Genomic DNA, 6411 nt, shown 5'->3' with positions numbered 1-6411 from the left:
AATAAATCTCCACAATGGTCCTTGGTCAAAGTGATAAATCAATTTTATGCCAATAAATGTGTAGAAATAGAGGAGTGGTGAAATGCGAATATATCGATGCAAATAATAGTACAGATATCTGAATCTGCCATGTTTTTCCATGTCTTTGAATGTCAAATACGATGATAACAATGCACCCATAAGAAAAAGTGTCAACAGGTAAAGACATATTCGACACTGGTTGAAGCAGAAATCTGTTTAACAATTCATTGGTGTACCGAGGATTTTGAATAAGATCACGAAAAGCATAAAAATATATTATAGGAATATGTTACATGATAATTAAAGTTATTGCATGAAACCTGATCCCACTTAATGTTTTAATAGCTGATGGTGACTGTTTCATCGACACAAGGACAGGAACAGTGTTGTACAGGGAAAATACTAAAATAAAGTCCCTGATAGTTGGTTGGTTGCTTTTTTGTTCTGGTTTTGGTATTAGTGGATCTGTTTCATAGGGTATCAATGAATCTTTTTTATTCGGTATCAATGGATCTTTTTTATTTTTGGGATCATTGTCGTCATCGCTTGCTTGTATACTTCCTTTATATTTACTAAATATTTGATGTGATTTCAACAAATCTGTTGACAGCAGCCATAAACTGATATCTACTGTAGTTCCTATGATCACCATGAAAACTATTAATCCACATCTTATGATAACTAAAATGGTACCTGCATCATAATCTTCATCAGTTTTAGGACAGAAAGTTGCTGATGTATCATTACTGTTAATACTTACAAACACGCTTCTGTTCCTAAATGAGTTACCAGCCACTGTAATTACACTAGTGGTTTCCATCTCTGATAAGATCCTTCCAAATTCTTGTGAGGAACAAGCCGAGGGAAAGCATACTCCAACTCGGATGGGAATTGGTGCTTGTGATGTAGAAATGTTCATTTGCATTGCATAAATACAATAATCAGTTTCACCAAAATCAGTATCCTTTTGGTTAATACACTCATCATAGTATCCAAGATAAGATGTGTGGCCCTCTAATATACCATGACTTGGTTTACCCCATGAATCCCAGTACCATAATATCGATTCCAACATCAACAATTTGTCAAGTGCTCTACTACAACTAGTACTGATATTGATATCATTATATGACAAGTAAAACTGGTAGGTAGATCCAGCTGATTCTTCAACATCATACATTGCACCAACACATGGTAGAATAACAAGTATGTACATCAGTGGTGTAGTCATCTTGTTCAATTTACTGATCAATGAATAAAAATAATTATGTAAATTACGAAGAAATTCGCAATGAAAACAAACTCAGCATGTATGTATTACTATTATTATACGTACAACAGCACAGTACATACCACATTTTTAGGCTTGTGACTACTATAGGAAGTGTTTGACGAACTATTCTCTTTTAAAATTTTTATAATCATATTACAGTATGACAGTACTGTATATTGAGGTTTCACTTTCTTACAAAAAGGTATTGTCCAGAAACCAGCCTCACAATACCTTCATTGTATCTTGGCAGTAGAATCAAGCCCAAAAGTGTCTTCAGTGTGGCTAAAAATACTTCTGATAACTTGCTACAGAACTTATAATTTTTTTATTTAACACAATTTTCTATTGACTGATTAACTGCCTGCTTGATGCCTTCAGATGTCCATGTCTCTAGCCAGTGGCATTTCAAGGTTTCCAGTTGTTGGCACACGTTTCTAGAAATCCACTTGTGAAAAGCCTGAGAAAATCAGTGGTATGGCTGTGGTATAACTAATATGTAGTGTATTGGTATGAGCATTGCTATCCTTAAAATCAACTTCAATGGTGTGTGTGTAGATAAAATATTTCCAAAAGTATCATGATTTGGTAACCAAAACCTCTAAAGGTTCACAGATTCACAATTATAGTTCAGTCTGTTTAACCTTCTACAACTAGTTTATAGTCTTGCTACATGATGGGAACTAGAGTATAGTAATTGGTCTTCCCAAATATAATGTGCAGCATAAAGAGACATAACCATGCGTATATCATGAACCATGGTAATAGCTCATAACAAAGATCGCCTAAGTTTTTTGTCAAAATCCTAACAGAACACTCACCTAAACACCATCTTAGAAAGCTTTCCAACCACAAAAGAAGCCTTAGAAGTTAATTAGGAAGAAGCATAGGTACACTGCAAAATATGAAGTCGAAAGGAACCATTAAAAGTCCTTTTTTAAAAATTGAAATATGTCATTTTGTCCATATTTTTCATTGATCTACATGTACAGAAAAATCTGTTCACTTTTTGGGGATAAAAACTGCCTAGCTTTCCTTCCTATGTCTTTCTTCATGTCCCTGCAATAAGCTGTATCACCAATCATCCTGCAATGACATTAGTCATCCAATGGTTCTGTAAACAAACAAACATCAAGACACATGGTAGTGTGTTGTACAGCCAAGAAAGCCTGTGCACCACACCATGAGTATATTGACAGGAAGAAAGAAAACAGCTTTTTCACATGTACATCGTTCCATGGCCCCTCCTCCAAAGCACATCATTTTTGTATTATAGCTGTCCACTAGGTAGGGTAGGCCACACAGCAAATCTGATTAAATTTGCAACAGCCATTTGCAGGATATGGGTGTTCAAAATTTTGTTTCAATTTCTTCTTCTTATGCCATAGGGGGAAGGAAGGGGAAGGGGGGTATGGGGGCTTCAATAAACTGTGCAAAAATTGCTATAAATCATAAATGTGTGATTTGATGGTCTTGATCTTTGGCACAAATGAAGAGCGTATAAAGGTAAAGTAACATACTAAGTCTGCTGGGAATACAATGAATATTCAAGGGGTTATGAGCGTTTATTCACGTTAAAAAAAAGAGCAAAGTTCTGTCACGACTACAGGGTAAACCAAGTATGGGAATAACTTTAAAATTGGTGTGTACATAGACTAATCATCGTAGCAGTGCCTTTTGATAGTTTGAATAGTAATAGAGTTACAGCTACAAAGTCATATAGCAAAAACCAAACAAGTGTTAGATCATGGGATCAAGATATTCTAATAGAGCAGTCACCGCAGGGTAAAAAAGGTGCACAAAAAAGTTGAAAAAAACTTACCAGAGTTTGAACCAGGGACCTCCATACCTAACACCGGCATCCTTAACCAATGAACCACTGCTATCTTGGCTGATCACTTCACTTAATTTCTGCTTTACAAATGAAAATTCTAGTTTAAATCTGCTTCTAAATAAACTTTTGTAATTTCATAGATCTACTAATAGAAGTACTAGATTGTTCTAGAACATTCTATGTATGTTCTATTAGTAGTCCTCAAAAATCTGCACTCTATTAGAGTATTACAATAATATTGCCAAATATTGAAATAAACCATGCAATACAATACATTTATAAGTCTGTCTTCAATAATCATTATTGTATCTATAGAAAAGAAGAAATATGAGTAAAAACAAACCCCAAAGTCAGCCATAGGCTGGTTTTGAGGCCTTATAAAGAAGTGAAATCCACACAAAAAGTCAAGCTGTGAAAAATGGTGTGGCCTTAAAAAACCTGGTGAAAAAAGTTGCAAAATCAAAGGTGGCAGCCAAGAAATGGCTGCAATGATGTTAATACTGATAAATTTTAACAATGCAGCATCATTGCAGCCATTTCTTGTCCGCTGCCTTTGATTTCACAACTTTTTTCACCCAGGTTTTTTAAGGCTGCACCATTTTTTCACAGCTTGACTGTTTTTGTGTGGATTAATTTTAACTGCTAAATAAAATGGTTTGCATAAGAGAATGAATGTTGTAGCTTTGTTAAGTTTTGAAGATACACTACACTGCTCAGGTGAAAGACATATATGTGACCCACTGAGCAAAAACCGGTTGTTTTTGTACATTCCTTGATATCTACTTTATTGCTTCTCCGTTATTTATAGTAACAAAGGAGTGGATAGCCAAAATTTCAGCCTTTTGTGATGAATAGTCTTGGAGTTATAGTGCTAGACAGTTGAAAAAGGAATAAATTTGATTTGTACAGCAACAATACGGCAAATTAATTATTTAATTGATCATAACTCATGACTGAAACAAACTACGAAGATGGGGTTTGGCTCAGTCTGTTCATTATGAACTGGCAAGGTATTGTGTTGTCCCTGTACATGTCCGTGCAGACAAAGAAGAATGCCATTCCAACACTAACAATGGTAAACTTTACTTCTACTGCATCGTAAATAAGCACCCATAACTCATGTACAAACATGCCAACAAAATTTTCTTACTCCCCATGAACAGGCGAATCTGATGGTGTATAGGTTTTATCAATTTGAGCTTTGTTTCAGTACACACCAAAGCAATTAAACATGCGTAAATTTTTATGTAGCACACGTACTTTTACCCAGTTTATTTCAATACCAAAATTCTTATAGCAAAATAAAATTTGCAAAAATGGCCAGTTTTCGCTCAGCGGGTCACATATAGTGGATAAGAAACCCATACACAGTGTAAAGTTGTTGGTTATAAAGAGCATGTATGTTATTGGCTACATGGCTGGAAACAAAGTCTTCCCAGTGGCACTAAGATTACTGTGCTGACCTTTGTAACTAACACCCTTGATGAAATAATATAGTGCTGTCAATACAATAATTATGTAGGTGTTTGCTTTATTAGGAATTGATTTGAGCGTATTTCGAAAATAGCACATAAGACTTTCTTAAAATTTACAATTAGTATTCATAGACTGTTTTGTACTATTGGTTTTGAATTGACAATAATTGATGTACACAAGTTATCAAGTGGGGGTCGACTGTTGATAATTATTGATGCTTTACATCACTGTTTTTGACCAGATGCTACTGAGGAACACCACTGCCTGGGGAACTGGTGTGTTGTGGACACCTAGAGTTATAAATTTCCTGGCCAGGTATATATATCTTATTCTAAGTGAAAATCCTGTAGGTTGGTGTACAACATAGTCAATAATTGATTACTTATGCTAACCAATAAGGTAAGCGTCAACAGCTACATTTTGTTCACAATGTTAGCAGCAGTTATAGCGCTATAGCAAATGATTGCTACCATATTGCTTGGTTAAACACTGTATCTTTAATAGTAGCTGCACTTGAGTGGTGCCACAATCAATTTCAAAATTATGAGCCTAAACTTTGTTTTTGAGCATTGAGTATTGGCGGAGTTTGAACAGTCACCGCCACATTAAGTTTTAGGAACTACGGTAATAAATGATGCAGAATTGAACCAAGTCAATATGGTACATACTTTCATATCTATTCAGTGACGTTAATGCAGCCTACAGACCCTAGCTACATGTCCATTTTCAGTCAGTAGAGTGCACACGTTCTAAAATATTATCTTCTCCACGGTCAGCTGCCAGCCACAAATGATGATGACCAAAAGTGTTGTCACTTTCATTCAACCATTGAGGAACGCAGGAACAAGGCAGTTTCATATTGGTACAAACAAAGAGCACTCCTTCAAGTACACTGAAGGTCTGACTGCCGGTGTAGTTTGGGGCATTTAAATATATTGCAGGCTAGAAGGTTCAGAAGGTTTCGTTATTTAGTGAAAATCACTCCTAGCCGGGGTCTATGGCTCAATTTCTCCTTCGTTGCTACTGTGTTTCAGGCGAGGTTTCAGGGGTCAAGATGCATTCCGCTCAAGTCTCGGCTCAAGCATAGATAATAACAGCTCAGGGTCTCTGTGACTGAACTCGTTACGACTATACGCCTCGCTCAACTTGAGCATTTAGCTACATCTCACACACTGGACTCTGTCACAAAAGACTCGCGATCCAACAAGTTAAGTGAGCGTACGTAATTTCTCGCCCTTACACACGACACCTAGAATCCAAGCTCAAACCATGAACTATATAAAGATAAATAGCTACATACAACACACAAAATTTAAATGTTTAAGTATCTTCTTAGAATCTGAGCTGTACTCAGAAGAACAAACTTCTGCATTGTTGCTACAGTGTTTCTAGATAATATTATGTTAATAATTGACAAGTAATACGTTAAGTCAGATGGAATAGAGCCAAGAGCCCCAATAATAATGGGAACAAATCTGGAGGATGTGTGCCACATTAAAACTTGGAGAGGTGACTTTAGACATTGACACTACAAATAATGTAAAATTTAGGTTGTTAAGGGCAACTGTGAGATCACGCGAGACTCAACGAGAGATTACGGAGTCCGGAAAACGTGCAGAGAGAGTTGTTGGCGCCAAGACACCTCATGGACAGTGACTCGACTAGTCAGACTTAACTGTATTATATTGTGATTGCTGTATGATTTTACAGTCTTAATAAATTATCTAATCGAGTCTTACAACTTGGAGGTCCCCACGGAGATATTGCCGATTTTCACACATCGACCCAAAGTGAAGTAGAGTTCGGATAG

Source organism: Dysidea avara, chromosome 11 (assembly GCF_963678975.1).
Source record: "Dysidea avara chromosome 11, odDysAvar1.4, whole genome shotgun sequence".
NCBI lineage: Eukaryota > Metazoa > Porifera > Demospongiae > Dictyoceratida > Dysideidae > Dysidea > Dysidea avara.
Note: the sequence above shows the minus strand (reverse complement) of the source record.